The sequence below is a fragment of the Xiphophorus hellerii genome, chromosome 5 (genome assembly GCF_003331165.1).
Source record: "Xiphophorus hellerii strain 12219 chromosome 5, Xiphophorus_hellerii-4.1, whole genome shotgun sequence".
Lineage (NCBI taxonomy): Eukaryota > Metazoa > Chordata > Actinopteri > Cyprinodontiformes > Poeciliidae > Xiphophorus > Xiphophorus hellerii.
The window spans coordinates 2,835,367-2,848,382 of NC_045676.1; the positions used below are offsets into that span (position 1 = coordinate 2,835,367).

The window sequence follows — 13,016 nt, forward strand, 5'->3', positions numbered from 1 at the left end:
GTAGCAGGGGGAACTCTGCTGGGGTTGCTAGGCAACGAGCTGGGGCTAACTGGGGTTGCTAGGTGACGGGCAGCGCCTGCTGATTTATGAGGTTTTTGAAACGGCTCATTTTCCAGACACCCAAAAAACATCAGCTCATTGGCACAAGAGCAGCAGGGTGGATTTTTAAGCACTTGGCTGTTTTAAGAAGTAGTAGAAACCCAACGGGAAGTACAAAGATAACTGGCCACAAGTAATCAAAATAAATTCATCCGAGTACAGTTAAGTTTATGAAGTTGTAACTAAAGTAAGTTTGAAAAGGTTAATTCGATTACATGCGACAAATGCACAGAATTTTCTTAAGTTGGAGCTCCTTTCTCTTTTTTCAGTGAGTGAATCAAACAATTTATAACAGCCATTTGACCAGGTGCATAAACGGCGCAGGCTCACACTGCCTTGAAAACAGCCGACTACATAAAACCGACTCCTAACTTTACTGGGTTCTGGTGGAGTTTAAGCAGCAGATTGACCGTGTTCGAGCGCTCCAGGTTCAAAGCGTTAATGTGAGCGAGACCACTCGAGAACGTTAACATGGCGAGTTGAAAAGGTGTGACAGCCACTAAAACGAATGAGGTTACAGCGCTTACCGCACACACACAGAAAGACACACACTTCAACGTACAGCCGCGGCTCCCACCTGAGCCGTAACTTTAATGATTGTGGGCCTGTAAGACCGAATCGGCTCGGCTCACAAATCAGAGGCATGTGGGACTGAAGATTTCCAGCGAACAAGCGCGCACACGTACAGTATGTCGGCTGCGCAGGTGTGTGTCTGGAAGCTGGAAAACAGCAGAGGCAGAAGAACTTGACTGCCCTCTCCTGACTTCATTTGTTCTTTTGGGAGTCCCGGATTTCGTTACAGAAAGTGAACGTTAAACACTGCAGAACGCCGGACGTTTGATTGAAAACAACCATCAGTCCTAATATTCCCGCCGGCCGCCACCGGGGTTCTGAACGGGGCTCCTGGGGGCCGCTGCTGCAGATTGGTGCGCGGCGTGCAGATGCACAGGATGTGTGGGCTATAGGGGTGGCTGTCACTGCATCAGATAGGGGAAGTATACAGCAGCCGCGCAGGTAATGATGCCTGGGCCACTGGAGTGCAGGGGAGATTGGTCTGATCACATCACACACTCTTCACACACAAAGCTGCACAAGTTAACAGAAAACAAACTGGGTTTATTTCTTTTGCTCTGTCGCCTTTTCTGACTCCAAAACAGTCAAACATTTTTCCCTGATACATAGAAGCTGCTCATATCAGATTCTTTTTAAACAATGGAAACTTAATTTTATCTTTTCCATTAACAGTTTAGGTGCATCATCCAATTGGAATTGCCCAATTATCATGTTGTCAATTGGAGCTACGTTTGAGGGCAGAACTTTACAGACACTCTTCCTAAGCACAATTTTCATATAAATTACAGGATTTTACGGGTTTTTTTTTTTTTTTTTTGTCAATCTACACAAGATCCAGGCTCAAAAGCAAACTGACATTCACCTGAAGCTTTTAGTAAGTGGTGCTGAAAGTTCTAGAGTACATTTCCACTTAACAAGACCAACGCCCACCAACTCCTCACTGCTGATCACGGCTGAGAGCAGCTGATAGTTTCCCTATGGCTGAATAAAAGGGATTTGGCTGGCAGCACTCAGTGGGAAAGTAAAAGGAACAATGAGGATCTAAAAAGGAAAAGAATTTGACTCACTGGAAATATATATAGATATATATATATATATATATATATATACTGTATATATATATATATATATATATATATACTGTATATATATAATAAAATATGTGGCTTGATCTGGTCATGTACTCTGAAGATCCCCTCACACTATATTAGCCAATGCAAACTATTGTTGTTCATGTAACTTTGTGTAATTTAACGATGCGATGAAGGAAAATGCTACAAACTTAAAATTTAGAATTCAACAAAAAAAAAAAGTCAGTATTTTGAAATTAAAGTTAGAATTTGGGAAACAAAATTCTGAAAGGTCAGAATTCTGAGGAAAAAAAAGTCAGAACTCTTTTTCTTTTTTAGTGACCTTAATCCTTTTCTGTAGAGAATAGTAGATTTACACAAGCTAGGAAGTTCATTTGGAGACATTGAGGGTCTTGAGTGTCTGAAAAGTTCTATAAAAATTTCATGTATTATTTCTGCAGATCCCAATGTCATTACGTCAAACTATATTACAAAATTCAATGTACTGTAAGTAAATACAAAGAAAACGTTGGTCAAGTGGAAAAAACCAATTTCTCTTCACTTTTGGCCCAGCGGTGTTGACTGAAGAAACTCTCTAAAAATTAAAATCTGACAAGCCAAACACCTTCCACAGAAACGTTTTAAACAATCATTTAGCTTTTGGGTCTCAGTGACACAAACTGTGACTGAAGGATAAAAAGTTGTGGCTTCCAAAACAAATGCTGCCAGCACTAACTGTACAGCATGGTGGTGGCAGCATTATGCTGTGGCGCAGTTTTGAAACCAGCAGAACTGTATTTTGTTTTTAGTTAAATCTATCAGCTCTGCCTGAATGAGGTATAATATTGACTCAGCTGCAAAAAATGGGCGTTTGAGGTTCAATTTGTTAGGAAACAGACAATTTCAGAACCAATACTGAATGTATTTTAATTGATTTCTTGTTCCACACAAGGATTTATTTTTGGATGAAGAGAAAGATGTTGAAGTAGATGAAGAAATAAAGGACATTAACTACTTGCAAACTGCAAATACATCATTGTGAGGCAAATTATTGATTTAGAAGCTGATATCCATCTTAACTAAATGAGTGAAAATGTTTGGCTTCTTCTGGACTCCTTTGAGCAGAACAGCAAAAGTTACTGGATTGACATTTATATTCTGCTCACTTACCAAAATATTCATCAAACCATATTTCAAGAAAATAAAATATAAAAATACAACTATTTGAAATAATATGCAGTTTCAAAGCTTCACATAGTGAAGTAGTTGACTATTTTGATCATGTAGAAACAAAACAAAAATCACAGCTTGAACTACTGATAAATAATAAGTAGACCACACAGAGTTTATTAAGAAAAATCCTCAGTTTTTCCATCATGAAAACATAAAGCAGGCATTGAATGTCAGTTTTTCCTCTGATAGCTGTTATTTAGGTGCTCCAGTTGGCAGAACGTTGGGCTGTTTGGCAGCAGTGAGCGACTGAGGAAATGTGAGAAGAAATTCCCCTCAAATCTCACATCTAATAGATGTTAAAAGACAAAACAAGAAAGGCTTAATCACAAAATGTAATTTCTTTAGGATAAGACGAACAGATCACGTGCTGGAGTAAAAAACAAATCATGACACCGCTGGTGTTTCTGCACGGAGTGTTTGGGAAGTTTGTGGTGTGAAAGAAAGAAAAGAGGACATCGGAGCACATTTAATCCAAACAGCGTTTCCTACCTTGGGCCGTTACCGCACAAAGCCAAAACCGCACGGCGCAGGCCTCGCAGTCAGGAGGTCTGCGTTGGGCGCGCTCGCCACGAGGTCGGCCGGGTCAGTTTCAATTAGGGCGAGAGCGACGAGAAAACAAGCGTGGCTAAACAAAAGAGGCTGGAGCGGGGCAGAGACGGAACCCAAACACGACGTGGATGCAGGACGGCACATCCTGGAAGCGTGGGACGAATGCGGCTACGCGGTCATGCAAGACGCTGCCAAGAGAGGCCAAACAGTGGGATTAGCTGAACACAACACTGACGCGTTGGCCTGCGTCTGCATGAAGGGGAGCGAAGGCGCTGTAAACAGTTTACAGGGGAACACGGGGTTACTGCTCTGGCTGTGTGTTTACACAGAAATACTGTGGCTTTGTGATGGGTCCACTCCTCTCTGATTGAGACAGTATCAACAAAGCCACGCATGCACTCACACACACACGCACACACACACACACACACACACACAGAGAGAGAGAGCAGGAGCAGAAGGTGCTGGTTACAATTGGAGAACTGAATGAGGAGACTGAATTTCACAAACATGTTAAACAAACCAATGCAGTCCAGACATCACTTCATTCCTCCTCTGAGTTTAAGAAAGTTTTTTTTATTTCAGTTTTTCAGAATAGTTAAGATAACAACACAACACTAAAGAAATTTATATATATATAAACTCATCCAGAGATGTGGTGAAAAATTACTTCTGGGAAACATTTGCAGGTTTTTAGTTTATTTTTTTCCTAAAATTGTGATGAAAATAAAAAAATTTCTCACTACAGCCACATCTCTTGTCATTTAGTGTCAGAAAATTTTCAGGTGATTATTTTTTGCGCTCATTTTAAAAACTTTTCCTAAAAGAAAATGTTTTTCTATCATGGAAAAAATCCTTCCAGTTTGCTTCTCCCTCAGATTGGAATCAGCTACCGGGGCTGATTCTGTAGCTGGTCTTGTTCATCTGGTTTCTAGTGCAAATATATTTACTTATGAGTTCTGCAGAACCAAAACCAGAAATGGAGAAGCAGCATTCAGCTTCTATGAACCACAAATCTGGAACTAACTTCTAGAAAACTGCACAACAGCCTGAACACTGAGTTCCTTTAAATCAAGGCTAAAACCCCACATGTTTAAAGTTACTTCTGATTGATAATTATTGGAATATTGATGAACATATCTAATGTGTATTGATGATTTTCACTGGACAAACTGTTGACTGCATAATGCATTTGATGAGGTAAAGCACTTTGAAGTGCCTTGTCGTTAAAATGTGCAACACAAATAAACTCGATTGATTGATCGATAGTAAAGTAAAATCGTACGAATGCCGCTGAAATGCTTCCTCTGCTCTCTCTCTAATGGTGTGTGTCACATCAGCTGCTCGGTGTGGAAGACGTTTCTTGTTCTGGAGAAAGACTCCAACATGTTGGCTAACAGTTTTTGTCTCACGATAAAACAATTATTGTTTCCTGAACGAAGCGAGGCGCAGCTGCAGAGGGAATGGACAGCGCGGCGGTGAGTGTGTGTGTGAGTGACAAAGTGCCTCCCTCTGAGAGAGACTCTGATTGTACAGACTGAGTGGCTGTGTTTGATAATGGTTTCCATTAACCTGGGCTGAGTTGGAGGACCTGTGAGACTCTCCATTCATCCCTCCCGTCTCTCACTCTGTCGCTCTCACACACCACAAGCAGAGGAAACCTGAGAGTGAGAGCGACACGAGAAGAGCGGCTTTTTCACCGCACCGTGCTGAGCAAAAGGGTCAGAACTTCCTCAAGAAAGCTGAATGTACTCCCCAACATTTGGCTCATCCAAAACATTAGAAGTCCTTCTGCGCTTTGGAGACGTGGCCCAGGAATACGTCTTACTTTCTATATTAATAAAGGTTTCAGCCAAGAGAGCAGAGGAGACGGCTGAAGAAATATGGCAGAGTGCTGGGAAGACACAGAGGGGGGAAAATAGCTCTTTCTTTTTTGAATCTTTACCTGGAGTCTCTTTATTAGAGCAACATGTGGGAGGCACAATGCCCCTCTGCGGTGCTTTGACTAGAACTAGGATGTGGACATGCGCAGCGATGGCTGGAGCAAACGTATGTCATGCAGCAGTGAATAGGAACAGGGGAGCTAGTGGAGCAATTATAGCAGAAAAGCCATTAGGGGCCAGGGGTGACTCTTTTAGATGATCACAGCAGCTGACTAATGGACAGCCATGTTTACTCACTCGTTCACTTCCTAGATTTATCCCTTCCAGCTTTCCAAAAACGACTGGAGAAAAGAAAATCCAGATTTCTGAATGTATTGGGGATAGTCTTAAAGCTGCAGGTGAGTAAATAAAGATGTTTTCTTCCCTGCAGCCCAGAAAGTCCAACTTACTACCGACTTTCTAAACAACATGGACTGGATTTCTAGGTGCATCCAATGTGTTGAGGGGATCTGTTGGCTTCATCAGACAATATGGATGTCCATACATTACTGGAGTGGACATGATGTGTCACACATCAGCCATTCACTGCAAAAACACAAAATCTCACCAAATAATTTTGGTCTAGTTAGTGCAAATGTCTTACTTTAATCTTACTTCAAGTGTACTAACTCACATGTACATTTTCAGTGAAATATCGTACTTTATTTTAAGTCAATAATTCTTTGATATTGAAGAAAAATTACTAGTTCCACTGCCAGATTATTTCACTTATAGGGAAAAATGTCTTGGTATAAGTTAAATCATTTGCCAGTGGAACTAATAATTTTTCATTAATATTAAAGAATTATTGACTTAAAACAAGCTCTGATGTCTTACTAAAAAGTTACTTGTAAGTTAGTTTTGTCTCATTTCAAGTGTACCCAAATATTTGCACTGAAAACTCGACCAATACTACTTGGTAGGATTTTGTGTTTTTCCAGTGTACTGAGTTGGGGTCAAGAAAATGACACAATCACCCAAAGAACCTGAAAAAGTGACGCAGTGCTTTGCTGTTAGTGGTCAACATTACGACAACTGGATAGCAACGTCCATGGGTATCACATTTCACAGTTTAAATAAAAGTTTTGAGAAAAAAAAATAGCAAGGAAGAGGGAACTAGGTCAGTTATGTTAGCTTAACTTTGAAAACCTTCACATGTAGAAATGCTGCTCAGGTTGGTGTGTTTCAGTTTGGCTAACACAAAAGCAAGTCGACCCACACACCAACTTTGACGGATCATTAGTAGAGCAATTTGAGGCCGTTGATTAGCTAATCAACGCCCCCCAGTGTTCAGGCAATCACTTATCAATAATCACAAAATAAATACCAAACATAAAACAGTAACAGGCAGAATTTTCTGTTCTTTGTGTTGCATTTGAATATGGATTTTTTTTGTGTTGATTCCTGATACATCTGAATGTAATTTCTGCTCTGTCGGCTAGTGGAGCTGTTGTCAGTCGGTTGCCATGGCAACGGGTGTGCGTGGGGAGTAAAGCAGAAGACACAGAACGCAAAAATAAATAAATACGAGTGGTTTGGAGTTGTTGTTTTCCCTTTGCGGTGGCTCACTGCAGCTGATGTAATTTCTGAAGGTTCAATCAAAAATTAAAAATGGACTAATTTCCTCCTTTGTATGAAGAACGTTACGATATTCCGAACAATCATCAAACATGATGAAATGTTTCAAAGTATTAAACAAGTTACAGCTCTTAAAGTGGCAATTTTGTCAAATTTAAGTAACTGTCCACTATAAAAGAGAAAAAGAGAAATTTGTTTACAGAAAACGGTTTACAGATTTATGTCTAAGGAATGTACATATTTTACATTTTAAAACTCTGAAATTGGATAAGAAATAAAGGTGCTGTGACCATTTTTGTGACACATTCATGCATCTGAACAATGTGTTTTTGTGGACACGACTCAGTATAGTAATGACGCCTGCAGGTTCGAGTCACTAGCTTTAGCGTCTAGTAGGCGCTACAGGCGCAGTACATACAGGTATCCGGCCCAACGAGACAGCTGGGTTAGTCACAAAATGAATACATTTAATTTTTATTTAGACAAAGTAGTTCATTCTGTTTTTGGAAATCAAAGAACAGAAGAACCCATAATACATTTCCCCTCCAAGCAAGTTTAGTATTAAGGTTCTGCGGTCGGGTTCTGATAATAATCCATCGCAATCTCTCATCAGTTATTTGAGCCACAGGTCTTCCTCTGTTGCAATTATGAGTCTGGAATTATGAGATGGTCCTATATTGACCTGACATGTTGGAAAGAAGGCAGTGAAGCATGCCGCCTCGTCTCCGCCCAGTGCTTTCAGATGAAGATGTGGACACAAGGTTGGTGAGAAGAAGAAGATCAGTGATGCAGAACTGAGAAGACAGTTTAGTTTCAGGAATTATTTAACCCAGCATCAGTGGGATATAAATCAAACCCATGCAAAACATCACTTTCAGTCCACAGCAGCCTTAAAATAGAGTCGTGTGTGAAGAGGAAGATTCACTCTAGATAACAGAGTCCAGAGTTTAAGTCATAGATAATTTTCACACCTGATTGTTCAACTTTTGTCCTTCATTCTTTTGCCACGAGTTATACAATGTGCTAACATGTTTATTTGAGAAACCACTGAAGTCCAAAAACTTTAAAAGATCTTGAGGGAAGCAGAAGAACGGAGGTTTAAAAAAAGTGGGAATGATTCAACATTTCTGCATACTGTAAATAATCTAAACGAGGAACAAATGTCTGCTACAGTACAGTGAAAAACTATACACCCCCTTTTACACATCACTTCTAGACAGTCTACCGTTTCTTGCTGAAAAGTTAATTGTAAGTTAGTTTAGTCTTATTTCAAGTGTACCAAGATATTCGCAATAGAAACTAGACCAAAAATACTTTTGTGTTTTTGCAGTGTAGAGGGTTTTCAAGCACAATAATACTTTCTGAATCTGATTCGAGTCCCTGCTTTAACTACGCCACTCTAAAGTGCTTACGGGATTAGAAAACCTCTCGCTTAGAGAGTCTTGCTGATCTCTGATCACTTTAATTGGAGAAATGTTCCTTGATTTCAAAACTTTGCCTGAAGTGGTGTTTGTAATTCCTGTCTTCAACTTGGCAGCAGATCCAGCAGGAGGATTCATCCTCCAGATCAACATCAGAGCCTTCATGAGAGGCAAATGTCCAAAACCTCACATGCAATTCAGGTCCATGCGAACCAGGAGGAAGTGAGGCTGTGGGTTCGGACCACAGCAAGAGAATATCGCGTCATTTAAGTTCATATGTTTAATTAATTTTTTTGTTTGTTTATTGTAGCTACTACGACCAAAGTCAGTGGATTTTGGTCACTGAGGAGAAAAAGTTACATGCAGCATGATGCCTGATGTGATTGTACGATGTAGTCTCTGTTAATTAAAATGAAATACTATTGAATATGTTATTATTTTCCTTTTAAAATTGATGGGTAAAAATGTATATTTTTTTACCCCATGAGTCAAAATGACAGAAAATTAAAAACTCTAACACAACCTCTGCTCTAAAGATTCTTAAATAATGGGTATAATTTTAGACATTCTGGTGAAGAGAGGAACCAGAGCTCGATTACTTCATGAGAGTTACTCTCTGATACTCCAAACTACCCAATATCTTACCTGCCAAGTGTTCGTAATTGTAAAAATAGTGGCATTGCACACATAAAAACTTTTTAAAAACCCAGATTAAATTGCTGAGTTTGCGTTAAAACAGAAAAACAGAAGCTTACCTTCAGGGATGTCAGCGTAGAGGAAGAACACATGTAAAAGAGCCAAAAAGGAAGAATTTTAGTTTTCACATTTGTGAAACTCATTTTTATTATCAATTTGTTGGGTTAAAACCTTAACAATTTGAGTTTTTTTCTTTAGCTAGCAATGGATACAAAGAAAGACATGCTACATAAAATCATCGCTGAATTGACTTAAAACGTTTATTTAAACACACCCATAAATGTACTTAAGTACAAATTTAGTACATTATATTGCTGGATGATGAATTGTCCCATAGATTATTGTGATAAGCAATAATATTGTTGTTTTGAGACAATTTTCAAGTAACATAATGATAGTAATGACATAAGAATACAAAAACCCGTTCTCAAAGATCAATAAACTTTAAATGACGATTTAAATATCAAAAATAAATAAAGAAAACAACAGAAACAACAAATAAAATGAATTATGAAGTCTTTGTAAACAAAACTGTCATTTGAAAAACAAGAGCTAGTTGAGACCAAAACAGCAGACCGAAGACTATCATTCAGTTTTTGATTTAAAAAAATGAGAAAAGATAAAAATGACAAAGGAAATTGAAATTAGTTTTCATTTGTGCGATTAATTGATTTATTACTTATTGCGACAGGCCTAGTGCTAGCTGCAGCATCGGAGAGAGCAACGGGGCGGAAGAAGAGGAAGGATGAGCATTGCCACAGGAAGGGTGATTGACAGCGCTAAAACCCGCCCTCCTCGCTCTGATTGGTTGTTTCTAGCACTGGGAGAAGGCAGAAGGCACACTACATAATAACAGTTTTGACATATACATAAAAAAAATGTTTTATGAAAGTTGCATACTGTAGCTTTAATTTTTAACAGATTTGACCTCGTTTAGAAAAAAAAAGCATCCATCGCTCCACTGTGTGATCACAGGGGGCAAGCGAAGGGTTAAAAACCTGGAGGTGCATATTCAGGAGACAACCTCAGTTCGGATGAGCTGTGCGGCTGCTCTTGTGGCGGTAATGGGAAAATTGCACTGAGAGGAAGGACACACGCAATTAGAATCTGGCGAGTCGGTTGGTGGCGGGCGGAGGAAGAGGAGGGTGGGGGGAGGAGGAAGAGTGAAGAAACGGGAGACAGGGACAAGCAGGGAGGACCCAACGGACAAGAAGTGATTTACTTGAAAAGCGGCTTTTTTTGTGACAGCGGCCCAGATGTCAATCAAATTAGCGCCCATTTGCAGCTGATTGGGTCGTGTCATTTGCAATATCCTCTCCCTGCCTCTGATGCAGTGGCACACAGAGGGATGGGGGGGAGAAGAAGAAGAAGAAGCCAGGAGGAGAGTCACTTTATTGCAGTCTTTCCCTGTGAATGTCATCTGCCCACTTATTGTGCGCTCCGGTGGGACAGCGAGGAGGAGGAGAGGAGGAAGAGAGGAGATCCTTCATTCGACGGAGTGGCTCACTAGCACATGCAAATAGGGCAGCAGCGTCAGGGGAGAGGCTGGCGCGGGTTTTAATGGAGTTGGGGCAAACTCATTTTACAGCAGAGAGCCACAGAAGAGGAGGATAATAATATAGCCGTGTGTGTGTTTGAGTGTGTGTGTGAGCAGCATGGAGTTTATAAGATACTGAGTCAATTCTTGTAAAAAAAAAAAAAAAAAAGTGTCCACAGCAATCTGACTTTGAGGGAACGCTGATTAAAGGCACTAAGATGACTAAAACCCCTTCATCCTTCTCTCATTTCACTTCATTTCCAATTGTGCTGAATATAAAAACTTGGCAGGTTGCTTAGATACCCCAAACACAGGAGGAGAACAGAAAAAAGGTGTCCTGATTGATGCTGTTTGATTCAATTTCCAGCCTGTGGAGACGTTTCAGGGCCCCGGGGGCCAGTGCGTCTTCACAGGGGGGAACACGGCGGGTACAGAGTCAGGGAGGGGGGCGCGCTAATTTGAGATGCGCCTTTCAACAATGAAAGCTGCTGATGTTCAACATACACTCCCAAACCTCTTCTAAAGGACACGTCTAATTGGCTTGAAAGGGAAGAAGAAGCGGGAGGGTAACGCTTGTCTCTAACGTTTGCCCCAAACACACGGGAAACACGACGGCGTCTGAGGTTTTCTAGAAACAAAAGCCTTTTGATCACGTTTCAGATTTTTTATGCGCCTCACATATACAGGTCTGTTGAAGAGAAACACAAACCAAGTTGGTTTTTACGGCTATAAACAATAAAATTTTAAATTATCTTTGGTTTTCAGGTCATCACATTGTCCTAATCAAAGTTTTTTCATGTGCTCTGGATGCACTTTTAAAGTCTATGTCTGGACTTTGGCTGATTGCATTGTGCAGAAAACACTTCAGAAAATGAGAAAACTGGAAAAGAGTGGGACAAAGATGAGGCATCACACTGGAAAAACTAAATCTTACCAAGTACTACTGGACTAGTTTCTAATGCAAATATCTTAGTGGGCTTGAAATGCCACAAAATTAACTCACAGCTTTTCAATACGACAAATGAGCTTCAGTACAACAGTTTGCACTTTCGGCTTTATTTGTCACACACAGTAGAAAGAAAGGAAAACACTGAATGTATTTATATTCACATGATCAATATCAATAGATAATACAGCTGATAGAATTTTCAATATTCAAAACGTAGATTATTGACTGACCTCTGATCCAAAACTGCACAGCATTCTGGGAGAGGTAGGCAGAGAAAAGGCTTTAGCCGCTCAACTTCTCACAGCTAGCTAAGTTCAGTAACTCACTCACTCACTCACCCTTTCGTTACCTGGCAACTCAGTCATTCTTTGGTTACCGAGCAACAACCTGCTGAGTAACCTTCAAAGTTTGTTTCACCACCTTTCCTCACAAAAAAGTAAAAACTGAATAAAATGGGGGGGGGGGGGGGGGAAATCCCCTCCACTTGGTAGCATTTAATATGTTTAAAACAAAAAACAAATCGATAATTATAGATAGACTGATTTGAAACGCTTATATCGTGATATGTTTTTCAGCCATATTGTCCAGTCTTCACTGAAGGCCTGGAAAACCACTGATCAAGAAAAATTTAAACGTTTTCACAGAAAACGTTTAAATTTTGGCTGTAAGTTTGGCTGTAAAAGGCAGAAGATTTCTAAACGGAGCTGATCTCAAGACACCCCCTCTGCTCTTTGACAACTAAGCACTATATATGGAAATTAAACTAAGGTGCGTTTTATTGCATGTAGCCACAACTACAGTTAACATAAGACGGCCAGCGCTTGATGAACAGCGGGAAAAGGCGCCATTCAGGTGCCATTCAGTTGTCAGGTCCCAGGGAGAAACTAAAAATGCAGACGAAGGCTTGCGAAGAAGCTCAATCTCTTTCTCTCTCTCTCTCACACACACACACACACACACCACGCAGATGGTGGGTGGAGATTTGGGCCTGTCACTGCACCATCAGTGACTCCTTACGTTTAATGCCGGTCTTGTCACAACAAGACAGGAGGGGAATGAAGTGCATCACCTACAGGCACCACACCTCGCCTGGTCTCTCTTTCCCACTGATCTGACTGAGCGCAGACGAGACAATGACACCGTTCAGCTCGCATCCAACCATCAAACACGCGCGGGAGCTGAAGAACCGCGAGTATGGCCTTCTGTTGTCACGCAGGAGGGTTCTGCAGACCAGAAGAAATGGTAGACACCCAGACGGAGGGAGCGGTAATCACTGTCTGCGTGTAAATTACCTGAGTTGATTTCAGTCCAATCTGTCTCAGTGTCTCTGGAGGGAGGAGTCGTGTGTGCGTGGGGGTGACATTTACCAGAATCCACAGTCTCCCTGGC

The 13,016-nt window shown here is 40.7% G+C and overlaps 1 protein-coding gene across 2 annotated transcripts in view; it reads right to left on the reverse strand.

The window, feature by feature from the left end:
- bnc2 (basonuclin zinc finger protein 2) overlaps nucleotides 1–13,016 on the reverse strand; it is a 232,953-nt gene that overhangs the window by 172,590 nt on the left and 47,347 nt on the right. The gene's annotated exons all lie outside the window — the stretch shown is intronic.